Source organism: Periplaneta americana, chromosome 9 (genome assembly GCF_040183065.1).
Source record: "Periplaneta americana isolate PAMFEO1 chromosome 9, P.americana_PAMFEO1_priV1, whole genome shotgun sequence".
NCBI classification, from domain to species: Eukaryota; Metazoa; Arthropoda; class Insecta; order Blattodea; family Blattidae; genus Periplaneta; species Periplaneta americana.
In genome coordinates this window covers 80797603-80809280 of record NC_091125.1, presented here as the reverse complement: position 1 = coordinate 80809280, position 11678 = coordinate 80797603, and the positions used below count along the sequence as shown (strand labels likewise).

The 11678-nt window shown below is 33.5% G+C and overlaps 1 long non-coding RNA gene across 1 annotated transcript; it reads left to right on the top strand.

Moving 5' to 3' along the window:
• The first annotated feature begins 2921 nt into the window (after positions 1-2921).
• LOC138705673 (uncharacterized) lies at positions 2922-10695 on the top strand. The gene is made up of 3 exons (XR_011333727.1): positions 2922-2961; positions 8506-8586; positions 10430-10695. It is a non-coding gene; the product is annotated as an uncharacterized lncRNA (long non-coding RNA).
• Positions 10696-11678: the final 983 nt, after the last annotated feature.

Genomic DNA, 11678 nt, shown 5'->3' with positions numbered 1-11678 from the left:
TTTTTCCTACAATACAACGTTATTACATGGTAGCCAAAGTTAACATGACCGCTCCTTGCAATGTCAAAAGCGTCATTGTTTTAATTGATGGATATATGAAGGATTCAGATCCATAACGGGCCAAGCGCAATTTATTAAAAACGGTGAAAGCAAGGGTTAAAGTTAAGTAAATACCATAATTTAATAAAGACTGACATATCATTTAGTTTTAATGTTCATACTTTATATTGCCTGCTATATGTTTCGTTAAATTATGGTAATCACTTAATTTTAACTCTTGTTTAGTCCGTTTTTAATAAATGGCGCTTGGACCTCTGTGGCTCTGAACCCTTCATATGAAGGATCATCTGAAATATGTACATATGTAAATATCTTTTTAAGTTTATCGCATAGATTGCTTTTAAGTTATGTGTTCTAATTTTTTACTTTTTTGTTAAGAATATAAGTCAATTACTGCAGTTCGTGTGCTATTTTTTAAATTCCGTTACCGGTACTTCATTTCTACTAGGCTATCTGTGAACTTTGGGAAATAAGTGTGCGCATAACATGAAGTCTTTATATCCTAAACTGTTTAAACTGTTATAGACCCTATACACATCTTATAGACAAAGAGGTTTTGGCATGTCATCTCTGTGTTTTCTAGATGTAACAATTACCCTTATCCATCTTCTGTACAAACTGTGTGTACAAAATGGGTGTAAATTAATATTATTTTTATGCCTTATATAGACTGTAAAAATATACGAAATATGTAGACTAAGCAATACAGGGTGAACAGAGGTATTGTGGGAAATTTTACAGAATTAAACATACCAAGGAATGTAATAAATGCCATTAATCCAAAGAAACAAAAATCAAGTTAAATGACACAGATAACACTAAAAATAAGAGTCTCATTGTAAATTGCGAGCTACGTCAAAGTTGTGGATCGTCTCAAATTGTATTTGAAATTTACATTAATAAAATGTTACAAATATGGAAACAAGAAAATGTCAAAGGAATTAAATTTGTTCTGTAAACTCAATCTTGTTCGCAGAGGATCAAGTATTGACGGCAGCGTCGGAAGATGATTTTCAAAGAAACATGTACAAACTAATAATAATAGTATTAGGAAATACAGGGTTGTTTCCGATCTCTGATAACGAATTTGAATGACGTCATGTGCGTCAGAAATCACACCGACAGCTGAATTGCGGCGAGAGGTGACAGACCAGTAGTGAGTGATTTCATAAACAGAGTGCACGGTGTATCACAGTAGCAATGCCCAAGTAAATCGAGCCTTTTTGGGAGGGGTACATAGCAACCCTTTCCGATGCCAAGTACAGTTACGTGAAAATCATGGTTTCGTTATTTCCAAGAAAGGCATCTTGTGTGTACCTAATAAGACTGGCGAAGGTCGGATGGGATAATTCCAGATTGGAAAAAGCAAGCAAATCCACCCCCCCCCCCGTCACAAGTCGCCGCACCCGAAGAGATGATACAAATTAATTCCAGTCGAGCTTTACCAACCTTATTAAGTACACAGAAGATACCTTTCTTGGAAATAACGAAACCTCGTTTATTGCAAGCTTCTTTTATTTTCACTTAACTGTACTTGGTATCGGAAAGGGTCGTAATGTACTCTTCCCAAAAAGGCTCGATTTTCTTGGGAATTTCTGCTTGAGTCGCCGTGCACTCTGACTATGAGATCACTCACTACTGGTCTGTCACCTCGCGCCACAGTTCGTGTGACTCCTGATGTACATGACGTCATTCAAATTCGTTATCAGATATCGGAAACAACCCTGTATAACATGAAAATCACTATCGAAAAGACTAAAATAATGTTCTACTTGGAAAGGAATAGAATTAGAACAAACATTGTTATTGGTTATAAACTGGTGCAATAAGTTCCATAATTTAAATATCTAGGATGTAGCATATCTGACTACAATATAAACCGAGATTTAGAAGAAAACAGCCAGAAATATAACGGACTAAATGGTCGATAAAAATATTTTTTTGGAAAATCGATGAGAAAAGAAGTAAGTAGGCCTACAGTTAAAATTCTGTTCCTTTATATTAAAATTAGCGTTAAAATATTGGAGCGAAAATGGATTATGAGATCAGAAGATAAAAAAAGATTAGAAGCAGCACAAATGTGCTTTTTGATATCAACTCTTAGAGTAACACTGAGACACAGAATCAGGAGAGAAGAGATTGGAAGACGGAGGAAGAGAACATAGTAACTGAAATACGAATATATCAAGAGAAATGGTGACAATATGTACAGCAGATGCCCACCAGTAAATACAAGTCCGTATTTCACGAGAAGACCCGAGCAAGGAATGTGAGTTTTTCCCCACTCTTATAACCTAACCCAGACACTGAACCGGTCGGCCATTGAGCCTTGTTTGTCCCAGCCGGCCAATGACATCACTCCCATCCACCTACTCCTTCAAGAACGCTGAGTTACTGGCTTACTCTCTCCTCTTACCCCTCAAAGACCATACTCCCCTCGCAGGGATCCTCTCGTGAAATTTGGACAGTACCCAAGTAATGCCCTACTATATAGGCCAAACGGAATCGCGACCTAGGACGTCCGAAGATGAGATGGACTGATAAATACAGAGTTTAGTTTCGGAGCAGGTATTGGGTCCAATCCTTGATTTAGCAGAAGAAGAATGTGTAAACTAATGAAAATTTTCAAAGCCATAAACTCTACACAAAATTGATAAACCTTCGTCAAAACAATTTTATTCGAATAAAATATTACGGTAATCAGTAATAACTCAGCGTAAGTAAGAACATTATGATCATCGTAAATTCCAAGTAATGGCACTAACTTGAAACTGCACGCAAATTTTAATTATCAATTATCAGTGTTCAACAACATCATACATAATAAAAGTATTTAATAGTTATTAACTTCAGTTGTGTTTGTAACAACAAGCATTCAGTGTCTTAAAGTGCAAAGCTAAGGTAAGTGAAGGAAAGTACAGAAGGAAGTTACATAATATAATTTATACTTAATAAATTCGTTTTAGCGACTGAAGAGATAGTTACATACACAACCACTTTAAGATTCATAATTTTTTATTAAACCTTCTTTTCAAATTATATACATAAATTTTCCTCCATTCCATATGTATGTATTTTTATGAAATTGTCTCTCGGACCTACATGGCCATCTTCTATGGCAGGCGGATGTATTAATATAGGCTACAGCTATAATGGAGTAATTTTAAATCGCGAATGACAGTGGAAACCGTAATGCTATTCGAAAACCTTTTTTATACAGACACAAATTTCATATATTATGTCCGGAATCGCTCTGCAGTCCTATTTGTTGAAAATCCGTCAGCTAACTGAGCTACAGCTGGGCTCGCTTTAAATTATTTTTACACGGAGAATTCAAACATATTTACCTGTAATATAAATGAAATGCAAATTATTTCAACTATAGGTCTATTAGTGGGTAAGGAGACGTAAGGGATTGCTGTTATAAAGTAGTGAATTTAATAAAAGTGTAAATAAAATTCTTGCATTTAAAGGTTATACAGCATCTATTATTTATTTATCATATATTGACGATATGTGTCAGAGGTAGTACAATTGTTTGTACACATATAACAACAACAACAACAACAACAACAACAACTGTATTCTTAGACATATCATCTGAAATAGTTAAAAATAGGCAATGTGTAAATCTTAATTAATTTCAACACATATTGGCATAATTATAACACGAGAATAAACATATTATTTCATTTCACAGAATCCAAAAGTTCAACGGCTGCTGGTATGAAACACGGCTTCAACCATGGCTTAAAACTTCGCAACAAATTAATTTCTCAGTACCCTGTTTTAGCTAACATAAGTATGATTAAATTTAAACTGAAAGTTAAAGAAATTATTAAGGGAACTTAACATTTGGTTAGAATATTAGTCCTATATTATTATACCTGTCAATATTGGTTATAAACATTTTCAATTTTGATTCTTCTTTATCATATAGACTCTTGTTTTGTAATCTGTGCTATTTTTAATGCTTATATTAATTTGTTTATTTTGTCTTCTTCTTTCTGCCTATCTACAGGTCAGTTTACTCCAGATCACGAGCGTTTGCTCACACGGGTGTAAATTCCTTAATTTGTATTTCTGTTTTATGTATAGACTACAATAGTTTCTTAATATATGTTTTTAATGGAAATAAATAAATAAATCGTTCTTGTTATCTTAAGTCTGATTAGTGAAATATGTATAGTCGGAGACGTATGCAATGGAGAGGGAAAAGAACTGGTCACTCTACCCCATTATCTCCTGGCTTACTTGCCTCATTGGTATCACTTGTGAGGTTCAGACCTGTCTTCGGACAGTTGGCTAAATAACAACTACAACTGTACTCTTAAACATATAATCTGAAATAGTTAAAAATAGGCAGTAGGCTATTTAAATCTTGACGGTAGAACAGTTCTGCAATACTGATATAAGATTTTATGGCTTGGGCTACTGTCTCTGGGGTTTATTTATTTATTTACTTATTTATTTATTTACGTATTTATTTATTTACATATTCATGTATTTATTTATTTACTTACTTATTTTACTTATTTATTTATTTAGTTATTTATTTATTTATTTACTTATTCACTTATTTACTTAATTATTTATTTACTTATTTACTTATTTATTTACTTATTTATTTAATTACTTACTTATTTACTTACTTATTTATTTACTTACTTATTTAGTTACTTATTTATTTATATACTTATTTATTTACTTATTTATTTATTTACTTATTTATTTATTTATTTCTACTGCCAGAGTTAAGGCCATAAGGCCTTCTCTTCCACTTAATCAGTATAAGAACAATAGCAATTACCAAAACAACAGCAATATAGGAACATAATACAATTAAAGTAATAATACTTACTTACTTACTGGCTTTTAAGGAACCCGGAGGTTCATTGCCGCCTTCACATAAGCCCGCCATCGGTCCCTATCCTGAGCAAGATTAATCCAGTCCCTACCATCATATCCCAACTCCCTCAAATCCATTTTAATATTATCTTCCCATCCACGTCTCGGCCTCCCCAAAGGTCTTTTCCCCTCTGGCCTCCCAACTAACACTCTATATGCATTTCTTGATTCGCCCATACGTGCTACATGCCCTGTCCATCTCAAACGTCTGGATTTAATGTTCCTAATTATGTCAGGTGAAGGATACAATGCGTGCAGCTCTGCGTTGTGTAACTTTCTCCATTCTCCTGTAACTTCATCCCTCTTAGCCCCAAATATTTTCCAAAGAACCTTATTCTCAAAAACCCTTAATCTCTGTTCCTCTCTCAAAGTGAGAATCCAAGTTTCACAGCCATACAGAACAACCGGTAATATAACTGTTTTATAAATTCTAACTTTCAGATTTTTTGACAGCACACTAGAGGACAAAAGCTTCTCAACCGAATAATAACAGGCATTTCCCATATTTATTCTGCGTTTAATTTCCTCCCGAGTGTCATTTATATTTGTTACTGTTGCTGCAAGATATTTGAATTTTTCCACCTCTTCGAAGGATAAAGCTCCAACTTTTATAGTTCCATTTCGTACAATATTCTGGTCACGAGACATAATCATATATTTAGTCTCTTCGGGATTTACTTCCAAACCGATCGCTTTACTTGCTTCAAGTAGAATTTCCCCGTTTTCCCTAATCGTTTGTGTATTTTCTCCTAACATATTCACGTCATCCGCATAGACAAGAATCTAATGTAACCCGTTCAATTCCAAACCCTCTGTGTTATCCTGAATTTTCCTAATGGCATATTCTAGAGCGAAATTAAAAAGTAAAGGTGATAGTGCATCTCCCTGCTTTAGCCCGCAGTGAATTGGAAAAGCATCAGATAGAAAATGGCCTATACGGACTCAGCTGTAAGTTTCACTAAGACACATTTTAATTAATCGAACTAGTTTCTTGGGAATACCAAATTCAATAAGAATATTATATAAAACTTCTCTCTTAACCGAGTCATACGCTTTTTTGAAATCTATGAATAACTGATGTACTGTACCCTTATACTCCCATTTTTTCTCCATATCTGTCGAATACAAAAAATCTAATCAATAGTTGATCTATTACGCCTGAAACCACACTGATGATCCCCAATGATTTCATCTACATATGGAGTTAATCTTCTCAAAAGGATATTCGACAAAATTTTGTACGACGTCAACAAAAGTGATATTCCTCGAAAGTTACTACAGTTAGTCTTGTTCCCCTTCTTAAAAATAGGTACGATTATGGACTCCTTCCATTGTTCTGGTACAATTTCCATTTCCCAAATTGCAAGTACAAGTTTATAAATTTCGCTAGATAATACGTTTCCACCCTCTTGTATTAATTCTGCTGGATTTTGATCAATACCTGGAGACTTGTACTTTTTCAGATTTTCTATCGCAATTTCGACTTCAGAAAGTGTGGGTTCGGGTATAAATGGCTCAGCAGTTTGTATTTCAATTTCGTCCCGATCATTACTACTTGGCCTATGTATATTTAGTAGCTGTCCAAAATAGATTTTCCATCTGTTAAGGATTGAATGAGAGTCTGCAAGCAAGTCACCATTCTCATCCTTGATCACGTTTACCCTTGGCTGATAAGTATCCGTTCTTAAATTCCTTTATACCCTTATATAAATCTCGAATGTTTTTATTCTTACTATTTGTTTCCACCTCATTCAGTTTTTCCTTCATGTAACCTCTCTTTTTATTCCTAAGTGTACGAGTTGCTTCCCGTCTTTCATTGAAATAATTATCTCTATTCTCCTCAATTGGATCCTGTAAGAATTTCAATTTTGCCTGTTTCCTTCTATCTACAGCAATGGAACAATCTTCATCAAACCATGGTTTCTTTTTCTTAGTTTCATGATAACCTATGCTCTGCGCAGCTGCAATTTTGATACTATCTCTGATATTTTCCCACACGCTATTAACATCTAACTCTTTCTCAGCTTCGTCGGAAGTTACTAATGCAGCAAACCTATTTGAAATTTCAACCTGATAACGTTGCTTAGTTTCCTCGTCCTTTAATTTCAGAATATTGAATCTACTAATATTAGCTTGTTGCTCCACTCGCTTGGCTACTGATAGTCTTTCTCTTAATTCCCCAATTACCAAATAATAATAATAATAATAATAATAATAATAATAATAATAATAATAATAATAATGATAATGATGATAATAATAATAATAATAATAATAATAATAATAATAATAATAATAATAATAATAATAATAATAAGAGCAAAATTAATATAAGTTTATTTTTATGTAATTCTAGGAGTCAAACTATTACATCAATTTGAATCAAAGTAATTTTTTAAAATAATAGAGAAATGTATTATATTAAAAATAAAATCATATATTAGGAAAATTACATTTTGAGAAAGATCCCAGTCTAAGCATTCTATTTGACAACCGAGTTTTGAAAGCAGTTAATGTATGATAGCCCCTTACACTGTGAGGTAGGAAGTTCCAATGACGAGAAATTGAAACGGTGAGCGATGAAGAGTAGCGGGAAGTGTTATGAAGTATACTCAATGTACCGGTGATCTGAGATCGAGTATTTAGGTTATGGTTGGAGCATAAATACACAAAACGAGATGACAAGTAACTTGGGGTTGAGGTGAGCAGAATTTGAAATAGAAGAGAAAGACAATGTAAAGTTCTGTGGTCATTGAGTCGGAGCCAAGATAAAGATTCGAAAAATGGTGAAATAGGGATGAGAACTAGCTCTGTCGGGGATAAGGGAATATGAGCCACATACTATCATCGTACACACGAATGCCAGTCGAGCAACAGTCGTACTAGAAGAATAATTGCATATATGGAGCACGATGGGCCAGTGTGAAAATAAATGTATGGCTCTATTCCGATTTCTATGCTCGAAAATGCAACAGTGAAGCTTAATAAAAGCATTGTCAATGTTATTTGTGATATCATGACAATTTCATTTCTTCGTAGTCATTTTCACATCTTCTAGAATTGATATTTATTTGCATTTACATGACGGAATTTGTTTTGTGGAATCAAAACACTCACAGAGATCATTTCACAAATTGTGAAAGTTATAAAGCGATCGGTGAAACATTTAACTTGTAGTAAAACTTCATTGTTTATACTTCGTGTTGATGCATTACGTAAGAAATCGTACTCAATATCCCACGCTTTACGACTATTCAAATTGTAAAACTAATTTCGGCAAACTCTATAGTTTTAAATTCGAATTTTGAATTTATTTTTATGTGTATTCCAATAAGTGATATAATGATAATTCGAAAATGTGAAGTCTTAATTGTTCAGTCTTTGACTTATTTATTGTAGCAAAATAAGTCAAAGACTGAACAATTAAGACTTCACATTTTCGTATTATCTGTAGTTTTAGTTGAGGGAGTGGCATTCTTTGTCTCAGACTAAACCATGGATTGAATGTAGCAATGCCATTTCTCCTTACTGTTTCAGACAGTTTCCATCCACCTTTGAAGTATGAAGCAATCTATAAATATATTCCTTATCGTCCTGGGTCTCACTGCATTGTGCCAAGTAAGTCAAAGTACATGTAAGCCTATAGTAATTTGTTATCTAGCACTGTAACTATCACGTGTTATCTTTCAACTCTAGAAACACTTCAGATATTGACAAATGAATTAAAATAGTGGAGAAATTGCAGATTTGTAACACTTCTAAATCTGGACGATTGAACTTTTCTGAACTACTCTAATATAGCCTAATAATGTGAACAGTACCATTTGAAAAAAGAAGGCACATGTCACAGGGAAAATAATAATAGGGAAGGTAATGGAAATGTACATGTAGGCTACACTGAAGTCTACAAGTGTTGAATTTTGTCGTTGTCGACATATTTTCAGTAAAATTTTACAGAAGATCTGTGTGTAGATACAAGATTCCTTTGGTTAGCATAATGTTAGTCCATTACGTTTTCGTCCATTCGTAATTTGGTCTCAATTTTACGTTTGTCCAGTTATATGTTTGTCCTGCATCAAATTTTGTACACAAATCTTTCGTCCATGTCATTTTAGTATTAAGTGCAATTTCGACCTACATATATTTTGCCCTTACCAGATTTAGTCCAAATTTATTTACTTGAAATTTTCGTAGCTGTGTTTATTACAAAAAATGAATCACTGAAATAAAACATGAGATTATTTTCAGTTATTTCAAAGAACAAAGGTTGTGCATTTATTGCAGCTATTTCCTAGGAAGTGTAATTTCCTTCTTTAATTTCCATCTTCGGGATTCTGCGGGTTGCTGTGTAATTTCATTACAGGTTGACCGATTCTCACATCGCCAATATATCCTGGTTCGATCCTTATTATAAGAGTGGTGTTGATAACAGTAGCCGTCTGTTATGAGCAGTGGTTTTTTTCCTTCTTTAAATAATTATTTTTGGATCCATACATGATAATTTTAAGGAAAACTAATGTATGCATTTCCCTTGCAACACCTGTCCATTTTTGAGTTCTCCATTGTTTGGTATTACATTGTTGACATCTGTTTAAAATGTGCTTCTAGTATCTGAATATCCAAAATTAAACACGATTGGATACTATGCATATTGGACTAAAGTTTTGTGGACTAAAAATATTCTGGACGAAATTTACTCTTGGACGAAAATGTTATGGACTTATTCCACTGGACTTAAACGTGTTGGTCATAGAAATTTGGAAGAAATGTTGTATTGGACGAAGATATTTGAACAAAAATTCCTGAAAGCATTTCTTTACGTACCTATACCTAGAACTGGCTACCTAATTGTATTTACCTTTCAAATGGAGACACGATAATGGCATTTTATGATTTGAATGCCTTCGGCATACTTTAAATCCGAAAATCTTACTCGAATTTAAATAGGAACTATGATAACACTACTTAATTGCCAAGAAACGACTGAACATAATACTGTAAATGAAACCCAGTCAGCAGAGAAAATGTGTTCCACAACCCATGAAATTATTACAAGTCTTACAGAAATCACCACTTGCAGTACGTCTTTGCAAATGTGCCGGCTATACAAATATGTACCAATCTTTCTTTTTATGTCTAAGTTTTTTTCGCTAGATTCTAATACATAGATACATTCTCTATTATTACACTTTCAAAGTGAAAAGTGTCAAGGCACATTAATAACTTTCCAGGCTTTTTCTGTTCAGATGTAAGCATGATTGAACTACGGTGGGTGCTTTCGTTTCAGCAATTTCTTGTGAATAAACACTCTACTACTCGTAGCTTCTGTAAAATGAAACAATAATAATAATAATAATAATGATTTATTTAACCTGGGTATATGTTTGAGTGAAAAACAGTTAGTTAACGGATTAAGCTATGTTAGCAATTAAAAATGTATTATCATGGTTTTATTTTCCAGGTGATGACAGTCCAGGGGGAGAAATTGTTAGGTAAACGAGCTGCCCCCGAAGAAACAATTGATGAGGATGAAGAAGAGGATTACGATGAAGAAGCTGATTATGAGTATGGAAAGGATGAAGATTATGACGATACTGTCGTCCTTGACGAAGACCGGCACCCCAAATAAAGATGCAGATTTCCTGTTCCGTTGTAACGCAATAGTTGACGAATGAAATAAAATTCAGACCCATTTACTTGTATATTAAAATAAAGACCTAAAAACTGTTCTGTTGTTTTTACTTTACATCTTCCACTTCGGTGTAGATACAAGTAGGTTATGTAGCATTAAGGACAGCTGTCGTCATCAATGTCATGGTCATAATAAAGCCATGACTTGAAACTATGACGATGTTAAACGTAGTGCGAAACTTTTGGGGTCTTGCATCGTATCTTATTTGCATAAAAGTCAAACTTTTCGACTTGATCAGGAGAGACAAGGAAAAGGAAACCCATTCGAAGAGTTCTTCAGGACTGGACCAGTACAATAGATAGGTGGCCTTTACGTTCCATCCCTGATGGAGTTGGGACATTAAAAGAAGTCTTGTACCATTTATCCCGTCATTATTGGATTAAGCTTTTTGATCTATAGGACTAGGATTTTTTATGCCCTGAAAATGGCCATAATGTACAGTATAAGATATGCACTTACGACCTAAAAATTACAGAAATATGCTCTATAATATAAAAAAATATATCATAACAAGTTTAAATATCTTTATAGTTTACTTCGGAGGTATAAACTATACTTAGAATGACAATCGGAAGAGGAAAAAAGTGAAATTTAAGAGATTTCAAGGCATATAAATTTTATTCAAAAAGGAAATACTACCTTATTTTCATAAAATTTCATTGTGCCTATATTATGAGAGATGAGTTGAACTGTACAATGAATACCTTATGCAAATTTAAAAATAAAAATAATTGTCTATTTTCAGCTGACAAAGCTTTGTATTATACAAAAAAGCTTTTTCGACTTGTACTGATAAAATAGGAGCAAATTTAAAATGAACAATAACACTTCGCTCTAATTCTCTCGCTGTTTCTCGCATATACCTTCGTCTTTCTAAAATTTGACAACAAAGTGGTTTTCCATACTTCCACATCCAGTTGTTAATGAGATTAAATTTTTTTCATGGCGGTGTCACACAGACAATTTAAATTCAGAATTAGACAATAAAATACTATTGTTTAAAATAAAGTAATTGTGT